The sequence below is a fragment of the Alligator sinensis genome, unplaced genomic scaffold, assembly GCF_000455745.1.
Source record: "Alligator sinensis unplaced genomic scaffold, ASM45574v1 scaffold195_2, whole genome shotgun sequence".
Taxonomy (NCBI): domain Eukaryota; kingdom Metazoa; phylum Chordata; order Crocodylia; family Alligatoridae; genus Alligator; species Alligator sinensis.
Genome location: NW_005842253.1, coordinates 1,403,332 through 1,413,479, shown reverse-complemented (window position 1 = coordinate 1,413,479; position 10,148 = coordinate 1,403,332). Strand labels below are relative to the sequence as shown.

The 10,148-nt window shown below is 42.3% G+C and overlaps 1 protein-coding gene across 2 annotated transcripts in view; it reads right to left on the bottom strand.

Annotated features, from left to right (window-relative positions):
- STK32C (serine/threonine kinase 32C) overlaps positions 1 to 10,148 on the bottom strand; it is a 210,420-nt gene that overhangs the window by 199,546 nt on the left and 726 nt on the right. For both annotated transcript variants that reach the window (XM_025208818.1, XM_025208817.1), the window contains exon 2: positions 9,897 to 10,065. The gene's annotated coding sequence lies outside the window, so the exon portion shown is untranslated. The remainder of the gene's footprint in view (positions 1 to 9,896; positions 10,066 to 10,148) is intronic.

Below are 10,148 nucleotides of genomic sequence, written 5' to 3'. Positions count from 1 at the left end.
TTTTTGCAAATGTATTCAGCTTTTTATTCACAAACCATTAACTATGGATACTTGTTATGCCTATTGTCTGGTCACACAACACAAAGGAACTGATCTTGCCCGTTGATTAAGTGACTGATATTCCAAACAGTAGAATAACAAGCATAACCACCCAATACAGTTTTCCAGACAAGTAAATATTGGTCCCATAATGCAAGATCTTTCTGGAGTTTGCAGAAGTTTGCATGAAACCTGTCAGTCTTCTGCATATTCCTGAATAATGTGACTCTACACCTCATAGCAAATCTATACTTTTATTTGGGAAAACATCCATACAATATTGTACTTTAGAGCAATGTGACCTTTTTAGTAAATAATTTGAGGTACACTACAACTTAGCAGATATTCTCTGCACTGGAAGAGCTTTATAATTAGTTCTTGTACACAATGATGACTCTAAACAGAAGGAATCATTAACTCTGGAAGTTTTCCGGAGTTCCTGATGTATGTTTTTCTTGAAGGAGGTAATATGAAGTGTCAACATATAATATACTCTTGAAAAGTATTTCTCTCTAATGGCACTGACAGGTTCTCCAACTATAAATTCTACAGGAGACCTATTTTTACGAGCTGAAAATTAATTAGAGAGCACTAAAAAAACACTTGAAAAGTGTGAATCATTAAATTCTACCATGTAGCTAGGTTTTGATGAATTTTTCCCTAGCTACACTCAATAATATGACAGCAAAATTGTTTAGATTTTCAAGAAGTCATTAATTCACAACGTGTCGTGAGGTCCTCTGTGCCTTCATATTAATCTTCTTCCCCATGACACTTATATGTTGGGTTCAGATGTGATTTGTTCTGTAATTATAATGACATCAATTGTGCTCTGATGGTGCATATGGGGACATTATGGCCCTGATTCTCATTTATACTTATATGCCTGCATAGTATAATGTGGCTTTAAATCAGGGAGAGTGGTGTAAATGAGAATTTGACCTTATATTTTCATTTTAGACCTTTGTTTGAGTAGTGCTGTCATTCAGATACAGTTTGAAACAGATTGTCTCTTCCTTGTACATTCATTTATGTTTGGTTTTATCTTAGCAATTTCATTAACATTAACATAACTTTAAAGCTGTTCTTTTTTACCCATTTGCTACCTTTTCCTTATTTTTCCCAATAATTTAATTGCTTTTTAACAAACATTTAACTATTCTTGGTTTCTAACAAAAATCAGAAAACTGAATCTTCATACTGTGGACTGCAGAAACAAATTAAATAGTCTCTAGTGTCCAGGAATAAGCTATATCCTCTTGTGAAATAGAGATCAAACACTAGATAATGAGGAATTATTGCCAGAAACACAAGAATAGCAAAGGGGAAACAAGCCTTCATGGCTTGGGGAGGTGAAAATAAACTCATCCAACAAAGAATACAGCTTCCTACACACAACTCTTTGCCACATGGTCTGGAAGTTGGGGAGAATAGCAAAAATTAAAAAACAAGGAAGAAAAGAAGTATGAAGTCACTAGATATTGAACTTAGAGATGTGCAAAATTAAATTGCTGCTCACAGCAACGGTTAACCACCTGGGCATAGAACTGCATTGTATATTAGGGAACAACTTCATTCACGAGGCCCCTTACTCCACTTTCAGGATTACACGTACACAGTTGTGTAACAGTAAAGCTGGTATATCTGGGACTTCTTTGTATCCACCTACATATTTGGATTTACATGTTTGCTCGATGCCACTGTTTCAGAGCTGCTTCAGACTCCCACTTTCCTTTGCAAAAGGGATTAGGTTACCAGACACACTGGTGCATAGATAAGGAAAAGTAGAACATTTTGATCTAGTCAGAACTGCCCTTTTCCTTACGTCTCAATTCCGGCCATTTAGACAACCAATCTATCCGGAAGCTTTAATTATAACAGGAACCAGCAAGCCAAATGCAGTTATAGTATAAAAAAAACATAATTAATGTAACAAGCACAAACAAAGTAAAATTGTGCCATCTGGAGTTGATGCATTTTCCATTTATTCATTATTGCATCTAATCTTCTAGATAATCTGATTTGTGGGCGAACTACAGTTAAAGCAATTTCTTTTTAAATTTGTACTTGCTACATGAAAACAACATCTCAATTTTAAATGTGTAAAATTTCATGATATAAGGATTTATAGAAGATACCAAAACAGGATGGTGGAGAGATATTTTCTGAGTAGGTAGCAGCTGACTTTAATTGGCTGCCTGTAGGAACATTGCATCTGATTCTTCTTACAATTAAATTAGATTTTTTTTAAAATCCAGTAAATTCCCTGCTCTCTCTCCTAACTCCCAGGTCCTCCCAAACCCCATCACTGTATTCAAGGGTGTTTTGCTTATAAATATATATGGAAAACATAACATACAAAGACAGAGACTTATATTGACAAAAAAATAAAATCAGTGGAGAAGTGGTTTGAATGACATCAGTTCATACATGAATAAATCAACCCTTCCAAAGCACAGCTCTGAAAGATGCCTCATGATTGTTATAAGTTTTTCCTTTCAACTCCTTATACTCCCTATCTCACTTGGGCACTATTTTGTCTCATTTTACTAGCCTGAAAAGTTCTTTATGACAGGCTTATGCTTTTGTTGTATTTCTCATGCACTGATTGCACAATGGAAAACACTGGGATCATGTGGTAGGATAAAAGACGGAAAGAAATTTCCATTGAAAACTTTCTAGATTGTTTCCCTATTTTTTATCAAGCTTCTGTATTTTCTAACCAGCTACAGTGCTGTGTGGAAAATGGAAAATTCTCCCCTCTCCATTAAGTGAAATTTTGAACACTTTCCAACCACCTTTAACAAATGGAAAATCTTTATTCCTCTAATGGAGGTTGTATTATATTTTCTTATCTCCTGGGAAACAAATCATTTGATCAAGTCTTTTTTCTTCTTTTGGAGCTAAAATTGTGAAAGGGAAACAAACATTTCTTTTTCTAGAAAAGGTGAAGAGTATTCAGAAACAATCAGAAAACTCTGTGGTGAGCTATAGTATGTGTGTATGTGTGCATGCATGCCTGTGTGGCAGACACACACATAATAAATAATTATACAGATGTTCTGGTACATTCATCTCTACCGTTCTCTTAGAAGAACTCTGTTATACCAAAAAAGGAAGTAAAAGAAGCTCAGTATATATAGTTTCTCCAAGAGAAAGCTGAGAGATTAAATGATTGCAGAAATAGGAAGATTTCTAATAGTAAAGAGTTCCTTAATCTACCAGAAGAAGAGGAACCAGCTGAGGCCAGACAAATTTGGATGAGAAATGAAGTGAATACTCTTAACAATGAGAAGAAATAAGCGATGGAACAATTTAGCCACACATGTTAAGGATTCTCCCTCATTTTAGAAGTTTTTCTATAATACATCTTTTTTTGGGTAGAGAATCTGAAAATTGTTCTACTGTTATGTAGACCTATGATTTCATGTTCTGGATAACAAAACATGGCATTAAATATCACATTACACCGTGACCTCTCTAACACCTTAAAGATATTTTTCCTTTTCCTTCATTTATATTTCTCCACTTCTCTTTTCCCACTCCTTGCTCTTGCATACCCTCTAGATTTTTGCAAAGGGATTTATATCACAGGGACAAATTAATCCCAGGTTGAGAAACACTGATATCGCTGGCCCAGAAGTTATGTGCTTCTTACAGAATGATTGGGTATCATTCTATAGCTTGGGTTATGCGGAAAGCTAATAAGGATGATCATAACTATCTCTTCTGGCTTTAAAATCTATGAGCATTAGAGAAGCCTTAGTTTTGGAGAAACCGGGAATGTCTACATGTACTAAACTTAATGTGCAGTAACTGGCACTACTGCACAGCAGCACTGGTGCATGCCTTTTAAGAGATGCTAATGCACAGTAGACTAACTCTACCGCACATTAGCACAATAGCACAGCTTTTGCCATGATGCATTAATGTGCTGTAGAATTAGTCTGCTGTGCAGTTAGTAGGGCTGTGCAAAGCTTCGGTAGCTGATTCGATTCGAAGGAGATCTGGCCCAATTCAAGGACGGAATCTCCAAATCCGAATTGAATTGGGAGACCAAGTAAAAGCTCCAAACCGATTCGAAGCATCCAAATTGATTTAGAAAAAAAGATTCAGAAAAGATTCAGCCAATTCAGAGATTTGGCCATAGACTAAACAGGCAGCTGGTAAATCTGTTGGGGGTGGGGGAAGGGGGAGGAAAGTGGTGTGGGGGAGGGAGGGATTGGGGCTGGGACAAGCTGCCCAGTCAGTGTGTGGGGCACGTTACTCAGGGAGGGGGGTGGACAGGCGTGGGACGTGGCACTCAGAGTGGAGGATCTGCCCTGCTGTCACTTGCCCAGCTGGGGCAGAGGGAGGGGGCCAGGATGCAGGCGCCACTCACTTCAGGTGGAAGGGGGCAAGCAGCAGCAGGGCAGAGCCTCCACACCCAGTGCCACTACAACTGCATCCCGCACCACCCGCGCTGGCTGGTAAGCAGGGCAGGGCAGAACCTATACTCCTATCGCTGATGCGGGCTCTGCAGCACTGGAAGCAGGGGCTATGCCCTGCTGCCGCCCGGAGTGAGCCGTGCCTGCATCACGCCCCATCCCCCATGCCAGCTGGGCAAGCGGCAGCAGGGCAGAGCCCCCACAGCTCCCCCACCAGAGCAGAGGCATGCACAGCCAGAGGAACTGTAGGAGAAGCCCCTATGACAGCCCTGCTTGGCCACAGTCTAGTCCCAGCAGTTAAAAAAAAAAAAAAAAGGCAGCAGCTATCATGGGCCTCTGAGGGCTTGTGGCAGATCCCTCCCACATGGCATAGGGTAGTGGGGGGCAGCAGGGATTGGCCCCCCACCTGTCACCCGCACAGCAGCTGCCCCATGGCAAGGGTGCAGCACAGCTCAGCAGGGTACCACACACTGTCTGGGAGCTGGGGCGTCTCCACGTGTCAGCTAGAGCCCAGCACCACTCAGGCCCAGTTGCCCCAGCTCCCAGACAGCATGCGGCACCATGCCAAGCCGCACTGCACCCATGCCATGTGGCAGCTGCCATGCGAGTGCCAGGCAGAGGTGTGATCCCCACTGCCCCCCACTGCTCCATGCTGCATGGGGGGGCTCTGCCACACATGCCCAGAGGCCCCAATTGCAGCTGCCAGAGTTGGTGAGTTTGGGGCTTTCTTTTTCTTTTTTTTTAATTGCCAGGATGCTAGGGCTGGGCGGGACAGTAACTGGGGGCTTGGCTGGGCTGGGGGAAGGGTGGCGGAGATCAGGGAGTGGGAACTGCGCAGAGCCCCCTCTGCCAGGCAGCCCCACAGCTCCCACAACCCCTGCTGCAACTGATGAGTACAGGGCTTTTTTTGTTTTTGGGGGTTTTTTTTAAAGTGTTCAGAGGATGGGGTTGGGCAGGGCAGCCATGGGGGCTTTTCCCACACCTCCCCCTGCCTGAGGAGAGGCAGGCACAGCTGGAGGAGCTATGGGAGAACCTGCAGCCACCCAGCTGTGCCTGCTTCTCCCCAGTCGATCTGAATCACCAAATCTCTCTGAATCAGTGCCTAATTGTCCGAAGCTGATTTGGCCGAATCAATTCAGTACAGTGGTCTGAATTGAATCGCTGTCCTCCAAATCAGCTGAATCCAAATCCAAATCAAATACTTCTTATTTGCACAGCCCTAGCAGTTAGCATCTCATGTAGACTTGCCTACAGATGTCCAAATAATCCTAAATGTTAAAGGGGCAGACATTCTCAAAATTCCCTATTTCCACTTGTCTTCTACTTCTCCCTTACCTGCTACCCCCTCCTTAAGAAATTCAAAGCCTAATTAGATCTTTGGATCGTCCCCTAATCTTATACTTCTCCAATCATGGAGTGAAAACCTCTGATTTCTGCTACTAATCAAAGCAAACCGCCTTCATTTGAAAGTTCAAATGAAAGTACAGATTCAAATACTTGCAAACACTGTTCACAATCAATCTATGTGATTTTTAAGAATGCATAAAAATGGTAGCAAACTGATAAAAGAAAAAGGACAATTCAGTGACGTTTCAGTCTCCTCTTAGAATTTCTGCAAACACAGAAAAGAATACTTTCTTTGGAAATATTATTACTGCCAATTATTTATTCACTTCTACTATCAAGATAAAATACAGTGTAAATATACACAGCATATTTGATAAAGAAAGATTCTTTTTGTTCAGACAATAGGAAATAATGTTTACTTTGCTTCTACTTGACTCTTCAATAGAGCATTACATCACAACCAAAGAAGTGTAAATGTCAACTATCATCCTACAACTGACATTAAAGTCCTTGCTGGCAATATAGATACCGTCTATCTACCTACCACAAGTTTATATCTAGCACCTGTCAGTGTGATATCATCACTAGGGGTGCACTGATAAAGGTTTTGGGGCCAATACTGATGACCGATTATTAAAAAGCCACATTGGCCAATACCTATCCAATTGCCAATATGCAGCCTGGCAGCTTGAAGAGCAGCGTCTGGCCGGTAAGTCTGTTAGGAGGGAAGGAATGGGGGGAGAGAAGGGGCCTGAGGGAGGCAGATTGAGGCCCTCACAGCGAAGGAGGGAGTGGTGTTGGAGCTGGGGCAGGGACGGGCACTGCACAGCCTGGTGGGGCACAGGATGGAGCCATGAGCAGCTCACCCAGAGAGCACCAGGGGGTGGCTTCTGCCACTGCGCACAGCCCTGAGTTAGGCATGGAGGGTGCGTGCTCCCTGGATCTGTGAGAGAAGCATGGGCAGGCTGCTACTTTTGTCTGGGGCTGGGGATAGTGCCAGGCTCTTCCTGGCATGAGGGTTGGGCTGGGGCTGTGCTCAGGGTGGGCAGCAGTGGTGCTGGGAGGGGGGTGGTGCTACAGTGAATTTTGGGGTGGCTGCAGCCCCCCATACCCCTCCTCCAGAAAGTGCCCAGCACCACTCCTGGCCCCAACTCGCAGTAGCAGCCTGCCCTTATCCCGTGCATAGATCTGGGGGCGTACACTCCCATGCCTCCTTCAGGGGTGCATGCAACAGTGGGAGCCACAAACCATGCGCCCCAAAAGAGCTGGTCACAGCTCCATCCTACGCCCTGGTCTTGCCATGCAGTGTCTGACCCTGCCCCAGCCCCAGCCCCACTCCCTCCCTTACCATGGGGGCCTTGATCTTCTCCCCCCCCCCCCCCGCCCTTTCCCTCTCCCCGCTCCTTCTCTCCCAAACATACCAGCCAGATGCTGCTCTCCAATCTGCCAGACTGGTTGCTGTGGCTGCATGCATGTATGAGGCATTTATTGGAGACATTATCAGCCACATCAGCTAAAAAAAAGCCAATTGCCGATAATGTCAATTTTCCTTTCACCAGTGCCGACACAATATGGACCAATGTATCGGTGCACCTCTAGTCATCACATTATTTCATTTCCACGTGCTCTGTTTTCTCAAAACTTCATTCTCCCAGGAAAAATCCAGTATGTGACATTAAGGCTACGTACAGACATTACACGTATACTGATATAAGTGCTCAGAAACCAGTGTACACCTATAACTGAAAAGAAGTTCATTGCATATAGACAGGTTTAAAAGTGGTGGATCCCTTTCTAAGATACTACATCAATCCATGTCTATCAGATGTAAGTGATTTAGGGTAGACCAGTCTATTGAACTTCGTTAGCAGATCCCCTCCCCAACTGGCAGTGAACAGACAAGTTCATGCACAGAATTAATTGATCCACCTCACCCATCCACTGGTCAAAGTTGTGTGATAGGATAAGTAAGGTAATAGTTTATTTTGTATAAACTACAGAAAAGTGGTAAATGAGTATACCTGAGGAATATGAAGAAAGCAGTGGAAAAATGTAACTCAGAGCCTCCTAGTGTTACTCCTGAGATGTTGCGGTTATTCATTATTCTTTGCTCAAGACTGTATCGAATGATGCAATCTACTCTCCAGTTAACCTACCTGCACAAGAAACACTGACCTATGGTACTTAACTGGAAATCCCATAGAAAAAGGGTTCTCTTATCAGCATTTTGCTATTTTCTGCTTGTAGCCAAGCTGAAAACACCCCAAGATCAAATTCTCTGCTTCTTCTCACTAGTGGAACCAAGAAGTGCTGAGGTGTGCAAAATATATGAAAATATACTTTTGTCTTCATGGCTTTATAAAAATTCAAAATAGGTATAAAATTCTGGATGGAGTTTCAGGTACTTTCTGATTTAATTGCACCTACTCACCACTATTCAACATGAGTCTATCTAACAAGGAGAAGAATATGGAATATGGATGTCAAAATACAGTACTTACATTATCCAAAAGTAAATGGATCATGTCAGAATGTTAACGTTAACATTCAATAAGGTCAAACAGATAGGTCAGATAAGTGCAGGAGGACAGGATAGTAGAGAGGCTGGTTAACTTTGGTTTTTCCTCACTAAAGTTAAATGAGAAACAATTACTGCTATTTCTGTTAGATATAACCAAATTCCTGCCCTGTCCAGTACATTCATTTTCTAGCCGATCTCTCTAATAGCTCCTTTTAATTAACCATAAAACAGTTGCCTTTATGCACAATACAAGGAAGGCAGAAAAAATGAAGGGATTTCTGCTGACACCATTGATTTTAGAGGACAAAAAGAACACAATACAAGCAGCAGGCATTGTAAAGTGGTCCTGGAAAAACAGGAAAGTCAGACTTTTGCCAAATACAAGACAGAATCTGCTGGGAAAATTTCCAGTGGTGTGTTACAAGCTACAACTAATTCAATGGTGGTATTAACTGCAGCCTGCTATTTCCCTGCTCCCATCCCTGTTGTCATTGTCCGCTCCACCGGCAGACGAGAGTGGCATCCACTGTGAGAAGGCCTCCTCTTGAAATGCTTGAGTCTCTCTGGGTGCTATGCTGGAACCAATCAGGGATAGCAGTCTGCTCTTTTGACTGGCCTTTAACTGGATGCATGAGGGAGAGGAGCAGATGCTCTTTCACTTTCATCCTCCCACCATTGCATACTGTCCCAAAGCTTTGTACCATAGGATAGCATATGCCTACATACTTCAAGCAGACTTCACTATCCTGCCTTATGGTTCTGAAGGAGCATGTGCATTGTCAATTAAAACACGTCTGTTTGAAAATAAACCTGGAATTGTATCTTTTAATTGTGGAGAAAATAACATGATTTTACAAGCTGAATAATCAAATAGAAGGGGGCATGACAGAGGAGCCATTACAGTTTAACTGTACATAAAAGATTACTGTAAAGCAATTACACAATGAAATATGAAATAACTAAGGAAGCTAGCTAGTTCAGAAAATGGGGTGTACATAGAGCCTCTCTTGTTTGCTCTAGCATTAAACCAAAGACTGGCCAGCTGTGGAATATAATGAAATTTAGGCAGGGAACCTAAATCTGAAAACCTGTAAGAATCACACTATTATCCAAGAGTCATGCATTTTAGACCTCAGCAGCTGATGCTTGCAGACATAAAAAATAAATAAAGAATGCTGCTTTACTTTAAACTCAGCACATTCCCACACCAAGCCCCACACATGCCCAGAAGAGGCAGCACGTTACTTCATCCCCTTCTTGCCCAACATCTGTAAAGACTGGGTACTTTAGTGGGGCTTTTTTGGCACTTTTATTGAATAGGTGATTGAATCAGCTTTAGCTTTAGCAAAAAAAGACTCTGCTGAAATGCCCAATCTTTACAACATTGTAGAGCCAGGTTGAAGTGATGCCTGCTGCTTCTGGTAAAGCTCATTTTTTTGTTTTATTTTGTTTTTAACATCTGCAAGCAGCCTGATGACTCTGATTTGTCTCAAAGGAGATGGGTTTGAATTGGATTCACACAGATTTATACATCAGGTTATCAAAAACTGCTTCAATCCTACCTTTTATTTACCATGTTCATTTGACATCCCATGTGAAATTAATGATCTCTGCTCAATCCAGTGTAAGACTAGACTTCTGTCCACATCTTAGCATCCTCAGTTGATGTCACTTAATATAACCTGGATTTTGATGGGGCTATGTCATCAGACATCAGCAGAGGATCTGGTCCTAACCCCACAGTAATAAACATACAAGTTACTATTCAGTTTGAAAAAACATACCAAAAAATAAAAGAACACAGCTTGCTAGTT